Source organism: Macaca nemestrina, chromosome 7 (assembly GCF_043159975.1).
Source record: "Macaca nemestrina isolate mMacNem1 chromosome 7, mMacNem.hap1, whole genome shotgun sequence".
Taxonomy (NCBI): domain Eukaryota; kingdom Metazoa; phylum Chordata; class Mammalia; order Primates; family Cercopithecidae; genus Macaca; species Macaca nemestrina.
The window spans coordinates 50,506,847-50,523,200 of NC_092131.1; the positions used below are offsets into that span (position 1 = coordinate 50,506,847).

Below are 16,354 nucleotides of genomic sequence, written 5' to 3' on the forward strand. Positions count from 1 at the left end.
ATTAGGAGAAATACCTAATGTAGACTACTGGTTAATGGGTGCGGCAAGCCACCATGGCCTGTGTATACTATGTAACAGATCTGTACGTTCTGCACATATATCCCAGAACTTATAGTACAAAACAAACAAACAACAACAACAACAAAAAACACATACATTTCTCATGTCAGAGACTTTGTGGTCAGGAATCCTGGTGTGGCTTCAGAGAATCTGCCTCCAAGTTCTCTCACATGGTTGCCGGTTGACCTCATGTTCTTACTGTCTGTTGGAGAGAGACATTGGTTTCTTGTCACATATGAATCTCTCCTAGGGCAGCTAACAACATGCTAGTTGGCTTTTCTCAGAGCCAGTGAGAAAGAAAGATAAGAAAGACAGAAGCCACAGTTTTTTGGTAACCTAATCTCAAAAAGTGTATCCCATTATTTTTACTGCATTCTGTTTGTTAGAAATGACTCAGTAAGTGCAGCCCACACTCAAGGCAGGGGGTGTATGATACAAGAATGTGGACATCAGGAGGCAGAGATCACCAGGGATTATCTTAAAAACTGCCTGTCACAGTGAGGTTATGCCATCTTGTCATGAAGGGTACACACACACACACACACACACACAAACACAGAGTCTACTCCCAGACTCACAGCTTTGAGTGTTGAGAAAGATCAGGGGCATCATTGGTAAGGTACTATAAAATGTCAGAGTGGGAAAGGATCTCAGACCTTATCTGAGCCAGCCGCCTTACCTTACATGTGAGAAAGTCTAAACCCACAGGAGTTAAGTGGTCTGCCCGAGATTGTGCATTAACTTGTGGTCAGTCTTTGGGCTAAACCCAGGCTGACTCCTGATCCACTTCTCTTTTCCTTTGAGTTAACTTTTCACCTCATCCTGAGCAAGGGCATTACTTTTCACAAAAGATATAGATAAGTATTTGTTCTCTCTTCCAAAATTAGTGAATCATGTCGTTATTGAATTTAAGGGCCAGTGTTTCTAAAAAGTGGCAAATTGATAAGCAGATATCCTGGTTATTTTCCCTCTGATCATTGTTCTTTTACTGCCTTTTTTCTTAACTGGATGAGAAAGTAGAACAAGAGTTTGCTTTACAGATAAACCAAGGAAATTCCATGCCCAGCAATGTAAGTGAAGCACCATTTCCCTACAAAAGCACACCACTTATAAAACTAAAATACAGAAAAGTTGAGAATTTGTCTAGAATCCACAGCACCATTTTTAAAGTACTCATTTGCACAGTAGCAATTTATGAAAGTTTTGCAATTTGTGAAGCAAATGTTTTTCATCAGTGTGGATGCCTTGATTCATGAAACATTCCAATTTGATTTCGCCATCAATTATCTTTTAACCCAAGTGCATGTTTAACTGAGGGGTCAATTGATCAAATAATAGCTGACTGGCCAAAAAAGTCATTTTTCATTCATGTGGATGCCTTGATTCATGAAACATTCCAATTTGATTTCGCCATCAATTATCTTTTAACCCAAGTGCATGTTTAACTGAGGGGTCAATGGATCAAATAATAGCTGACTGGCCAAAAGTCATTTTTGGGTTTGGCTGATTGAAAATAAGCTGTTGCATTTTTTCTCTTGTGTGTTAAGTAAGCACAAATTATTCATGACACTGCTAGGAGGTGCAGCGAGTTAATAAAGCATGAGAATGGCTCCATTCTAGTTGCTCATATCCATGAAACCTGTCTTGTTGTGGTTGATGGTAGGGCTAGAGAGAATCAAGTGGACTTGATATCAGAAGCAGTGTGATTGACTTAGAACCTTCCAGCTCTATAGCTGTTTTTACTCTGATATATGACATTTCAACTATAATTCTGCTACTATGTTCTTTAGTGTAAAAGGAGAGGTAATTAAACCTAAAACAAAAGTCTTACTGCCAGCCAGTTAAGCATACACACACTCCTAGAGAACATTCAGGCCGTCTTTACTTCTAATCCAATAAAAATTTCCTAACTATGTCAAGGCCACAGGATGATCTCTAGTCTGTTCAGTATGTTTCCAAGCTCTCTGCTTGGTACAGGATCTCGGTCCTAGTCTCTTGAGGATACCCTTTCAGCTAACTCCCATCATAAGATTCTCCTTCTTCCCTCCCCCTCATACCGTCTACCTCCCCAACGACCCCCAGATCCCCGACCCTTTTAACCCCTTTTCCTCCTCTTCTAGGTTCTGCCACTCCTGTGTCTTACCTTCATATGAGTTATAAGTCATCTGGTGTCTTTCTCTGGGACCCATCAGTGTATAGAAAGGGGAGGGGTCGATTCATGTCCTTACTATAGTAAAGGAGAGATGAGAAGCCCTCAGATGAAGCGTCTGAAAGACAACTGGCCCTTTTTAGCTATGATGGTTAAACCTTAGCCAGCATACCCTGTACAATTCATTTTACCAAGAGTATCTCCTTCCTAGCATTGTGCTGCAGTCTAAGGGTTCACCTAACACCATGGGCTTTGTAAGTGATGGTTTTTGGGGACAAACAGAAGACACAAAAAATCTCCAAGACTCAAGGCTACTGATTCACTCATATCTTGATAAGCTGCATTCAGCAAGAGAGGATTCATTTCCAGGTAAGTACAGAGGGAAGGGTTCTATAGGGGGTAAGAAATAGAAGCAGCTCCTGTCATAATCTCTAGTTTTCTCAACATCCGCTCCCCTGCCATTGCCTTTATAAGCAAAGAGAAAAAGAAAGAAAATTAGACTACAAGGTACTCAAAGGGTGAAATTGAATCAAAATTGACCTCCCCAGTAAGGATAAAATTGATCAAAAGTTCTTCAAATTCCCAGAACACTGACCCCTCTCATTCATAGTTTCAAAGAGAATGGGCACTAGAAGCAAGAGAAAGATTATACTCACTACAGAAAAAAATCCTTATTTTTTATTGTCTGAGGGTAATGAGTAAATTCTGGATGAAAAGAATGCTGTGTGAGGAGAAGGAGGCAGACTCTCCATGAGAATAAGGAGAGGTTTCCCCAAGGAAATCTTTAAAATGATATTTCAAAATAAAGAAAATTTTAGAATTAGCTGGCCATGATGGCATGTGCCTCTGGTCCCCCAGCTATTTGGGAGACTGAGGCAGAAGGATTGCTTGAGTTCAGGAGGTTGAGGATGCAATAAACCGTGATCTTATCACTGCATTCCAGCCTGAGTGACACAGTGAGACTCCTTCTCAAAAAAAAAAAAGAAAAAGTAAGATAAATGGGATATTATCTATTTCTAGACTCTAGATGTAAAAGAACATTAACTGTATTAAGGATGTGTTGGAGTCATATATACAATTCTGAGCTGGCAGAAGTCTTTTTTCTTTCTTTTCAAAAAAAAAAAAGGTAGTATTGTAATTTTCCTTAAACTACACTTAGGGCCATTTCTAGCTGATATGGTAGATTAAATTGAGGTGGGAACTCTCCCTATCCTTCCAACACTACATTGCAATAGGCTTGAAACCAAGAAAGAGAAATCTTCAGATGCCAGAAATAATGAACTAAAAGTTAAAGGTGTGAAAAAAAAAAGTTGGATCCAAACAGCTCACCAACTATCATATTAGCTCATAACCTGGGCTGAGATCTTAAAAGATCTGAGAAGGGGATTCCAGTCCCAGTTTCCATGTATGCTTGGACCTAGAACCAAGCTACCCGAATAAAACTGGGAGTCACTAAGTGGGCACTCCATTCAGAAATGCCAAATAGAAATACTCTGTCTACTGGTCCAAACAAAAAGGAATATTTCCATTTGCCTGGGACTCTGTGAATGAAATGAGAGTCATCATAAATATTGGAAACCAAGTTTGCATCTCACATGAGTGAGTAATCTGAATTCACACCCCCTGCAAAACGCAAGCATTCAAGGCCAATAAAAAGTGGTCCTGAGCTGGTGACAACTCATTGGTCCCCTGGTTAAACTTCTGTGTAGAGACAATTAAATAAAAGGATGCCACTGTAGCCCAGCTGAGAAAAACTGCTGCCGAGTTCATACTCAAAACTTACACACTACACCAAAAAGGAGGTATTGATTCAGCAAATGAGAGAATTTGCAATAAAAAAAAAAAACTCTCAATAAGGGAATAGTTTTTGAGAAACTCCCAAATAAAGACTTTCAACATGTTCAAAGAGAAAAATCAAAGAATAGAAGAGAACCATAAGGCGAATGAAACAGTGTGAAACAGTATGAAAAACTGTGCTTTGAAATAAGGTGACAGGTTGAATAGTAGGGTTCAACTCAAGAAACAGAACCAGTAGGAAATAACATATTAAGAGCTTCGTTTTAAAGAAACAAGGAATGGGCTTACACATTGTGGGGTCTGGCTAAGCAAGGTTGAAATCCATAGGAAAGAAAGGGAAGATCAGAGTAGGCTGGAACCGATGGGCATGGGCAAAGTGGTTATCCACAGTGGCATTCTCTCCTCTCCTCCTCCCTTCTGGTCCCCCCTTCCCTTCGTCCCTGTCCTCTCACTTTCTCTTTCTCCCGCCCTCCCTCTCTTTCAGAAACCTCAGCTCTGCTTTCAATGATTTTTAAATTTCATATTTCTTCTACCTTAATCACATACTCTCAATATCCATTCCCATGTATATTTTCCAGATTTCTACCTATATAAATGGAAAAAAATCATAGTTCTTTACATGTATATTGCACCTCCTCATGAAAGGTGGATGGAAAAAATAATTAACTTCATACTTGGTAAATACGTACTAAAATGTTGGAGCATGCAAGTAAGGGGCCCTGAACTTCAGCCTCATTTGCATCATAGAAAAATCTACCTATCTTAGGGAAAAATAAGATTGTTACAGTGGCATCCTCTTTAGGGGTAGGGGTAAGGAATAATGGATACTTGGAATCAAATTTAAGGAGACATATTTTCCTGTATCTAAGGTAAATCAAAGGTAAGGGCAACCACTAAATGAATATAAAAAGTATGTACAACTTTCAAACCAGAAGAGAGGAAAAAAAGAGAATGAATTCAGTCCTGTTTAGATAGAAAAGAAGAATGAGTCAACAAGTCATTCACTGATTCATGCATTCACTCACTTAGCAGAGTTTTATTGAGTATCAGTTAGAGCCCAGGTACGATGTCCCTGTTCATATTCATAGTAGAATATTCAGTAAATGCCTGTTTCCCTACTCCAGGAATAATTAGAAACAATTTTCTCCTAGTTTGTAAGTCTCTTTGTGTATCTTGTCATCCTTTCATCAATTTGACAGTTCTTCTTGTCAAATGAACAGTATTTTTCATTGTTAACCTAGTCTATAAACTCATAGGCCATTCTGACTTTCTCCTTCCCAAAACTCTCATTAGTTCCAAGGTTTAATTGTGTAAAATAAAAATGAACCAGAAGGGGCTGGCAAGATGGCTGAATAGGAACAGCTCCAGTGTGCAGCTCCCAGCAAGATCAATGCAGAAGGAGGGTGATATCTGCATTTCCAACTGAGGTACCCAGCTCATCTCATTGGGACTGCTTGGATGTGGGTACAGCCCATGGAGGGTGAGCTGAAGCATGGTGGGGTGTCATCCCACCTGGGAAGCTCAAGGGGTGCGGGAATTCTCTCCCTTACCCAAGGGAAGCGATGAGGGACTGTGCCTGAGGAATGGTGCACTCCAGCCCAGATATTGCACTTTTCCCATGGTCTTTGCAACCTGCAGACCAGGAGATTCCCTCTATGCCACCAGAGCCCTGGGTTTCAGGCACAAAACTGGGTGGCAATTTGGGTAGCCACCAAGTTAGCTGCAGGAGGTTTCCCCCCCGCCCCATACCCCAGTGGTGCCTGGAATGCCAGCGAGACAGAACCATTCACTCCCATGGAAAGGGGGCTGAAGCCAGGGAGCCAAGTGGTATGGTTTGGCGGGTCCCACCCCCATGGAGCCCAGCAAACTAAGATCCACTGGCTTGAAATTCTCGCTGCCATCAGAGCAGCAATCTGAGGTCAACCTGGGATGCTCAAGCTTGGTGGGGGGAGGGGCATCCGCCCTTGCTGAGGCTTGAGGAGGCAGTAAACAAAGCTGCCAGGAAGTTCAAACTGGGCAGCGCCCAGTGCAGCTCAGCAAGGCTGCTGAGGCCAGATTGCCTCTCTAGATTCCTCCTCTCTAGGCAGGGGATCTCTGGGAAAAAAGGCAGCAGCCCCGGTCAGAGGCTTACAGATAACACCTCCATCTCCCTAAGACAGAGCACCTTGAGAAAGGGGCAGCTGTGGGCTCAGCTCCAGCCAACTTAAAACGTCCCTGCCTGAAGGCTCTGAAGAGAGCAGCAGATCTCCCAGCACAACACTAGAGCACTGCTAAGGGTCAGACTGCCTCCTCAAGTGGGTCCCTGACCCCCATGTATCCTGACTAGGAGACACCTCCCAGTAGGGGCTGACAGACACCTCATACAGGAGAGCTCTGGCTGGCATCTATTGGGTGCCTCTCTGGGACTAAGTTTCCAGAGGAAACAACAGGCAGCATTATTTGTTGTACTGCAGCCTCCACTGGTGATGCCCAGGCAAACACGGTCTGGAGTGGACCTCCAGCAAATTCCAGCAGACCTGCAGCAGAGGGGCCTGTTAGAAGGACAACTAAAGAACAAAAAGGAATAGCATGTCCATTCAGAGACCCCATTCAAAGATCACCAACATCAAAGACCAAAGGTAGATAAATCCATGAATGTGGAGAGAAACCAGCAAAAAAAGGCTGAAAATTCCAAAAACCAGAATACCCCTTCTCCTCCAAAGGATCACCACTCCTTGCCATCAAGGGAACAAAACTGGACAGAGAATGAGTTTGATGAATTCACAGAAGTAGGCTTCAGAAGGTGGGTAATAAACACATCCAAGCTAAAGGAGCATGTTCTAACCCAATGCAAGGGAGTTAAGAACCTTGAAAAAAGGTTAGAGGAATTGATAACGAGAATAACCAGTTTAGAGAAGAACATGAATGACCCAATGAAGCTGAAAAACACAGCATGAGAAGAACTTTGTGAAGCATACAAAAGTATCAATAGCTGAATCAATCAAGCAGAAGAAAGGATATCAGAGATTGAAGATCAACTTAATGAAAGAAAACAAGAGAAAAAAGAATGAAAAGGAATGAACAAAGATGCGAAGAAATATGGGACTATGTGAAAACAACAAATCTATGTTTGATTGGTATACTTTACAGTGACAGGGAGAATGGAACCAAGTTGGAAAACGCTCTTCAGGATATTATTCAGGAGAACTTCCCCAACCTAGCAAGGCAAGCCAACATTGAACTTCAGGAAATACAGAGAACACCACAAAGACACTACTCGAGAAGAGCAACCTCAATACACATCAGATTCCCCAAGGTTGAAATGAAGGAAAAAATGTTAAGGGCAGCCAGAGAGAAAGGTCAGGATACCCACGAAATGAAGCCCATCAGACTAACAGCGGATCTCTCTGCAGAAACCCCAGAAGCCAAAAGAGGTGGGGGCCAATATTCAACATTCCTAAAGAATTTTCAACCCAGAATTTCATATCCAGCCAAACTAAGCTTCATAAGTGAAAGAGACATAAAATCCTTTATAGACAAGCAAATGCTGAGAGATTTTGTAGTCACCAGGCCTGCCTTACAAGAGCTCCTGAAGGAAGCACTAAACATGGAAAGGAAAAAAATAGTACCAGAACTGCAAGAACATACCAAATTGTAAAGACCATTGACACTATGAAGAAACTGCATTAACTAATGGGCAAAATAACCAGCTGGCATCATAATGACAGGATCAAATTCACATATAATATTAATCTTAAATGTAAATGGGCTAAATGCCCCAATTAAAAGACACAGACTGGCAAATTGGATAAAGAATCAAGACCCATCAGTGTGCTGTATGCAGAAAACCCGTCTCATGTGCAAAGAAAAACATAGGCTCAAAATAAAAGGATGGAGGAATATTTACCAAGCAAATGTAAAGAAAAAAAAAGCAGGGGTTGCAATCCTAGTCTCTGATAAAACAGACTTTAAACCAACAAAGATCAAAAGAGAAAAAGAAGGGCATTACATAATGGTAAAGGGATCAATGTAATGAGAAGAGCTAACTATATGCACCCAATACAGGAACACCCAGATTCACAAATCAAGTTCTTGGAGACCTACAAAGACTCTTAGACTCCTAACAATGATAGTGGGAGACTTTAACACCACACTGTCAATATTAGACAGATTAACAAGACAGAAAATTAACAAAGATATTCAAGATTTGAACCCAGCTCTGGACCAAGTGAACCTAATACACATCTACAGAACTCTCCACCCAAATCAACAGAAAATACATTCTTCTCAGCACCACATCACACTTATTCTAAAATCGACCACATAATTGGAAGTAAAACACCCCTCATCAAATCCAAAAGAATGGAAATAACAGTCCCTCAGACCACAATGCAATCAAATTAGAACTCAGGATTAAGAAACTCACTCAAAACCACAAAACGACATTGAAATTGAACAACCTGCTCCTGATTGACTACTGGGTAAGTAACAAAATTAAGGCAGAAACAAAGATGTTCTTTGAACCAATCAGAACAAAGATACAACATACCAGAATATCTGGGACACAGCCAAAGCAGTGTTTAGAGGGAAATTTATAGCAATAAATGCCCACAAGAGAAAGCAGGAAAGATCTAAAATCAACACCTTAACATCACAATTAAAAGAACTAGAGAAGCAAGAGCAAACAAATTCAAAAGCTAGCAGAAGACAAGAAATAACTAAGATCAGAGCAGAACTGAACGAGATAGAGACATGACGAACCCTTCAAAAAATTCAATGAATCCAGGAGTTGGTTTTTTGAAAAGATTAAAAAAATAGCCAGACTAATAAAGAAGAAGAGAGAAAAGAATCAAATAGACACAGTAAAAAATGATAAAGGGGATATCACCACTGATCCCACAGAGAATACTATAAACACCTCTATGCGAATCAACCAGAAAATCTAGAAGACATGCATAAATTCCTGGACACATACCCCCTCCCAAAACTATACCACGAGGAAGGTGAATTCCTGAATATATCAATAACAAGTTCTGAAACTGAGGCAGGAATTAATAGCTTACCAACCAAAAAAACTCCAGGACCAGACGGATTCACAGCTGAATTCTACCAGAGACACAAAGAGGAGCTGGTACCATTCCTTCTGAAACTATTCCAAACAATAGAAAAAGAGAGACTCCTCCCTAACTCATTGTATGAGGCCAGCATCATCCTGATACCAAAACCTGGCAGAGACATGACAAAAAAAGGAAATTTCAGGCCAATATCCCTGATGAACATTGATGTGAAAATCCTCAATAAAATACCCACAAACCTAATTCAGGAGCACATCAAAAAGCTTATCCATCACGATCAAGTTGGCTTCATCCCTGGGATGCAAGGCTGGTTCAAAATATGCAAATCAATAAATGTAATCCATCACATAAACAGAACTAATGACAAAAACCACATGATTCTCTCAATAGATGCAGAAAAGGCCTTTGACAAAATTCAGTAGCCCTTCATTCTAAAAGCTCTCAATAAACTGGGTATTGATGGAACATATCTCAAAATTATAAGAGCTATTTATGACAAATCCACAGCCAATAACATACTGAATGGGCAAAACCTGGAAGCATTCCCTTTGAAAATCGGCACAAGACAAGGATGCCCTCTCTCACCACTCCTATTCAACATAGTATTGTTCTAACTTCTGGCCAGGGCAACCAGGCAAGAGAAAGAAATAAATCATATTCAAAAAGGAAAAGAAGAAGTCAAATTGTCTCTGTTTGTAGACGACATGATTGTATATCTAGAAAACCCCATCATCTCAGCCCAAAATCTTCTTAAGCTGATAAGCAACTTCAGCACAGTCTCAGGATACAAAATCAATGTGTAAAAATCACAAGCATTCCTATACACCAAGAACAGACAAACAGAGAGCCAAATCATGAATGAACTTCCATTCATAATTGCTACAAAGAGAATAAAATACCTAGAAATACAACTTACAAGGGATGGGAAGGACCTCTTGAAGGAGAACTACAAACCACTGCTCAAGGAAATAAGAGAGGACACAAACAAATGGAAGAACATTCCATGCTCATGGATAGGAAGAATCAATAACGTGAAAATGGCCATACTGCCCAAAGTAATTTACAGATTCAATGCTATCCCCATCAAGCTACCATTGACTTTCTTCACAGAATTAGAAAAAACTACTTTAAACTTCATATGAAACCTAAAAAGAGCCTGCATAGCCAATACAGTCCTAAGCAAAAAGAACAAGGCTGGAGGCATCATGATACCTGACTTTAAACTATACCACAAGGCTACAGTAACCAAAACAGCATGGTACTGGTACCAAAACAGAGATACAGACCAATGGAACAGAACAGAGGCCTCAGAAATAACACCACACATCTATAACCATCTGATCTTTGACAAATCTGGCAAAAACAAGCAATGGGGAAAGGATTCCCTATTTAATAAGAGGTATTGGGAAAACTGGCAAGCCATACGTAGAAAACTGAAACTGGACCCCTTCCTTACACTTTATAGAAAAATTAACTCAAGATGGATTAAAGACTTAAATGTAAGACCTAAAACCATAAAAATCCAGAAGAAAACCTAGGCAATACCATTCAGGACATAGGCATGGGCAAAGACTTCACATCTGAAACACCAAAAGCAATGTCAACAAAAGCCAAAATTGACAAATGGGATATAATTAAACTAAAGACCTTCTGCACCGCAAAAGAAACTATCATCAGAGTGAACAGGTAACCTATAGAATGGGAGAAAAATTTTGCAATCTATCCATCTGACAAAGTGCTAATATCCCAAATCTACAAAGAACTTAAACAAATTTACAAGAAAAAAAACAAACAGCCCCATCAAAAAGTGGGCGAAGGATATGAACAGACATTTCTCCAAAGAAGACATTTATGCAGCCAACAAACATGAAAAAAAAGGATCATCACTGGTCATTAGAGAAATGCAAATCAAAACCACAATGAGATACCATCTCACGCCAGTTAGAATGGTGATCATTAAAAAGTCAGGAAACAACAGATGCTGGAGAAGATGTGGAGAAATAGGAAATCTTTTACACCTTTGGTGAGAGTGTAAATTAGTTCAACTATTGTGGAAGACAGTATGGCAATTCCTCAAGGATCTAGAACTAGAAATACCATTTGACCCAACAATCCCATTATTGGGTCATATAAATCATTCTACTATAAAGACACATGCGCATGTATGTTTATCATGGCACTCTTCACAAGAGCAAACACCTGGAACCAACCCAAATGCCCATCAATGACAGATGGGATAAAGAAACTATGGTACTATACACTACAGAATTCTATGCAGGCATAAAAAAGGATGAGTTCCTGTCCTTTGCAGAGGCACAGATGAAACTGGAAACCATCATTCTCAGCAAACTATCACAAAGACAGAAATCCAAACATCACATGTTCTCACTCACAGATGGGAATTGAACAATGAGAACACTTGGACACAGGGTAGGGAACATCCCACACCAGGGCCTGTGGGAGGGGTGGGGGGCTGTGGGAGGCTTAGCATTAGGAGAAATACCTAATGTAAATGACGAGTTGATGGGTTCAGCAAACCAACATGGCACATGTATACCTTTGTATCAAACCTGCATGTTGTGCACATCTATCCTAGAACTTAAAGTACAATAAAAAATAAAAGAAAGAAATTACGGCACATATACACCATGGAATACCATGCAGCCATAAAAGATGAATTCATGTCCTTTGCAGAGACATGGATGAAGCTGGAAATCATCACTCTCAGCAAACTAACACAGGAACAGAAAATCAAACACTGCATGTTCTCACTCGTAATGGGAGTTGAACAATGAGAACACATGGACACAGCGAGGGAAGCATCACATACCAGTGCCTGTCGGGGGTGGGGAGGCTAGCGGAGGGATAGTATTAGGTGAAATACCTAATGTAGTGACATGTTGATGGGTGCAGCAAATCACCATGGCACGTGTATACCCATGTAACAAAACTGCACGTCCTGCATATGTACCCCAGAACTTAAAGTATAATTTTTTAAAAATGAACCACGCGGACCCACACTCAATAGCAACGTAGGATGAGGCAATGTATTTCTTCAACTCAAGTGCAACTTCCCAAGGATGTCTCTTACGAATCACTGCTTCATCTTCTTTAAGTAGGAGGGTTTAAACTTCAGAATTCAGAAAATGAGAAACTGATACTGAAACTTATAAAATATTTGGTCAAAGTACCTTTCCCGTTTCCTGAACCAATATTATATGAAACAGTTACAGCGTTCTGAAATAGAAGCACAAGAGTTTATGTTTTCTAATCTTCTCATCTTAGAGGTGAGAAAAGTGAAGCTGAAGGAGGGTAAAACTGTTTGCATCAGATTATGGAGCCAGTTAGAGGAAGAGGTCAGTCCTCTTCTAAGTCTCTAACTACGTATCCATGGAGAAAGCAAAGGAGGCTCACTTACAGTACCCCCTAAAAATTCATTCGTGCCTTCAACTATTTATTGAACACTGACTATTTTCTTCTCTTTGTCCTGGATGCTGAGCAAATGAGTGACTTGACTCCTACTCTATAGAAGTCTACAATGCAAGATGAAAGACACATTCTTGCAGTGTTTGCACAAGGTGATATTGCTCACTTGAGTTTCACATTTGCTTTTTTTTATTTGCTTTAACATATAAATGAAGGCCAGGTGTGGTGGCTCATGCCTATAATCCCAGTACTTTGGGAGGTTGAAGCAGGTGGACCAATTGAGTCCAGAAGTTTGAGATTAGCCTGGGCGACATTGTGAGACCTCATCTCTACAAAAAAAGACAAAAGTTAGCTGGGCATGGTCACACATGCCTGTAGTCCCAGCTACTCGGGAGGCTGAGATGGGAGGATTGCCTGAGCCTGGAGTTAGAGGCTGCAGTGAGCTGAGACTGTGTCACTGCACTCCAGCCTGGGCAACAGAGGGAGACCCTGTCTCAAAAAATAAATGAAGTAATAGATAAATAAATGATTCATGGGGAATCTATAAACAACTTCATTTGCATAGGGCTATTCAAGGACAGAAAATGAAGTCTGCTCTGTACTTAGGGGCTGAGCGTAGGGAGAATCAAGATGATGCTATAGAATCCTAGGAAAATGCTGGTCTAACATAAGGAACAGCAAACACACATTTCTTTATGCTCCAGGCCAACCCCAGATGCTGTATGGAAAAGTATCCTGGAAGCGGAACCAGGAGATCTAGGATGTAGGCCATTTTTAACACCCCAAATATCGACTTCCACATCTATGAACTCTACTACTGTGTTGTCAAAAAGATGAATACAGGCTGGACGCGATGGGTCATGCCTGTAATCCCAGAACTTTGGGAGGCCGAGGCAGGTGGATCACCTGAGGTAGGGAAACCAGCCTGACCAACATGGAGAAACCCAGTCTCTACTAAAAATACAAAATTAGCTGGGCATGGTGGTGCATGCCTGTAGTCCCAGCTACTCGGGAGGCCAAGGCAGGAAAATCACTTGAACCTGGGAGGTGGAGTTTGCAGTGAGCCGAGATCGCACCATTGCACTCCAGCCTGGGCAACAAGAGTGAAATTCTGTCTCAAAGAAAAAAAAAAGATGAAAACATAATAAACAAGAAAACAGTGGTTGGGTGGCTCCTTTCATTTTGTTTTGTTTAGAAAAGTCAATCATCCCAACTCTCTGGACCTTATTTCCTTAACTAATTGGAGGTATTGTACTAGGTCAAGGATGCAAACAATTTCCCTCAGGAGCCTGGCAGATAAAAGGAACAAGTAAAAGAGAAATAGCCTTGGTGGAAAGCAGTAGTTTCTTGGGGCCCATGGCACAATTGGGGAATGCAAGCTTTTGTACAAAAACAAACAAAAATCCAAATTATAAAAAAAAACACCTATGATAGCCAAATAGGGGCTCCTGGATGACATACACTCTAATGATTCATAAAAGGTACAGCCGTGAATGTTTATGTGTACATACATTTAAGTTGCAGATGAAGAAGACTCTCAACCAGACTCTTGTTTCCGAGAAAAATTATGTAGTTCAAATACAGGGTTTGGAGAGCCAGTAAGAGTGGGAGGTGAGAGTCAGGGGATTGATGCAGGGAAGAGCAGAGAGTGAAGAGAGGGGAAGGACCCTGTGGGAGGACGGTGATGGCTGAAGGCAGACAACTGGTAATAGTCAGTCCATTCTACAAATGCCCCTCCAGAAGCCCATGATTTCCTCAGGAAGTGACAGTGCAATCTAAGGAGACCCCTGAGAGATAAGAGCACACCCAGGGACCCCAAGTCTTCTGCTCATGCCACTTTCTTGAATTACCAGTTCTTCCATAGATGCTTTCCTTCTCCTTTTGCAGATTGTTTCTAAAGATGACCTACTGCTTACGCAGTTGCAATTGGTCATTGCCACTACTTCCACCAAGAGGAAATGCCACCATTTTCTCTCTTCCTTGAATCTTGGGTGGTCCTTACCAAACACTGTATGTTCTCACTCATAAGTGGGAGTTGAACAATTAGAACACATGGACACAGGGAAGGGAACATCATACACTGGGGCCTGTCGGGTTGCGGGGCAGGTGAGGGGTAAGGGGAGGGAGAGCATTAGCACAAATACCTAATGAATGCTGGGATTAAAACCTAGATGATGGGTTGGTAAGTGCAGCAAACCACCATGGCACATGTAAACCTGTGTAACAAACCTGCACATTCAGCACATGTGTCCCAGAACTTAAAGTAAAAATTTTTTTTTAAGTGATACTGTATGACTTCTAAGTCTAGGCCTTAAGAGGCCTTGCAGCTTGCATTTTCACCTTCTTCAAAGCTCTAAGCTGCCATGTAAAGAAGTCCAAGCTGTCCTGCTGGAGAGACAAGTTAAGGAGAGCTGAGATCACCAGTCAACAGCTAAAATCTAGACCCCAGTACATCAGTGAGGCTATCTTGAACATTCTAGACCCAACTAGTTTCCAGCTTTATATAGACACATTGAGTGACTCCAGAGAAAGCAGAAAAACTGCCTAGCTGAACCCACCCAACACAGAGTTGCAAGAAATATTAAATTCTGATTGTCTTAAGCCTCTACTTTTAGGTTACATAGTAGTAGATAACTAAAACAGAGACACAAGGTTATGGTCAGTCAGAACTATAGGATTCTTAGGCTAAATCTGTGACTTCATAAAAGTCAAACTCTACAGCATTGTGGAGAAAAAGGAATGCTTATACACTATTGACGGGAGTGTAGATTAGTTCAACCATTGTGAATGACAGTGTGGCAATTCCTCAAAGACATAAAGACAAAGTTATCATTTGACCCAGCAATCTCATTACTCTATACCCAAAAGAATATAAATTGTTCTATCATAAAGACACATGCATATGTATGTTCATTGCAGTACTTCACAATAGCAAAGACATGGAATCAATCTAAATGTTCATCAAGATAGACTGGATAAAGAAACTGTGGTACATATATACCATGGAATACCACGCAGCCATCAAAAAGAATATCATGTTTTTTGCAGGGACATGGATGGAGCTAGAGGCCATTATCCATAGCGAACTAACACAGGAACAGAAAACCAAATACTTCATATTCTCACTTACAAGTGGGAGCTAAGTGATGAGAAAAAATGGACACATAGAGGGGAACAACTCACACTGAGGACATCAGAGGGTAGAGCACGGGAGGAGGCAGGGGATCAGGAAAAATAACTAATGAGTACTGGACTTAGTACTTTGTTGATGAAATAATGTGTACAACAAACCCCGCAAGACACAAGTTTACCTATGTAACAAACCTGTACATGTATCCCTGAACTTAAATGTTGAAATATAAAAAATTTTTTTAAAAAGTGAAGCCCTAAAGGAGCACTCAGAATTGGAGCTCATTTTTTGGAAAGGCTGTCTTCAGTGGCACCTAATAGGTAGTCCCACCATCCATTTAGAGTGGTATTCACCTGAGAGTTTGAGAGCTGTAAAACAGTATCAATATAGCACCAAGTGTGAGCTCGTTGTTTAACAGAACCTAAGGCCAGAGAAGTTAAGGAGATGGCTCAGGGTCACACAGCCATCTAGTGGCCAAACTGGGACTTGAATTCAAGGCTCATGAGTTTTAATTTAGTGAAAAATAGTAGTCCCAGAAGAAATGGTTGACAAATATTTAGGCAAAATGTAATATGGTATAGAAAGCACAGGTTTTGATGCCAAAATAACTGAATCTAAGTCTTGAATCCTACATATATTTATTGTATGACCTCTTTGAGCTTATTTCTCATCTGGTAGACCTTCCCAGGGCTGAATTATGCAAGTGCTTTACAAACTAGCTAAAAGCGCCCCACAGAT

At 40.8% G+C, this 16,354-nt stretch overlaps 1 long non-coding RNA gene across 1 annotated transcript in view; it reads right to left on the reverse strand.

Moving 5' to 3' along the window:
* The window catches only part of LOC105473609 (uncharacterized), a 106,300-nt gene that overhangs the window by 50,061 nt on the left and 39,885 nt on the right, over window positions 1–16,354 (reverse strand). Inside the window, exon 2 of the long non-coding RNA XR_011625840.1 lies at window positions 157–262. This is a non-coding gene — a long non-coding RNA (uncharacterized lncRNA). The remainder of the gene's footprint in view (window positions 1–156; window positions 263–16,354) is intronic.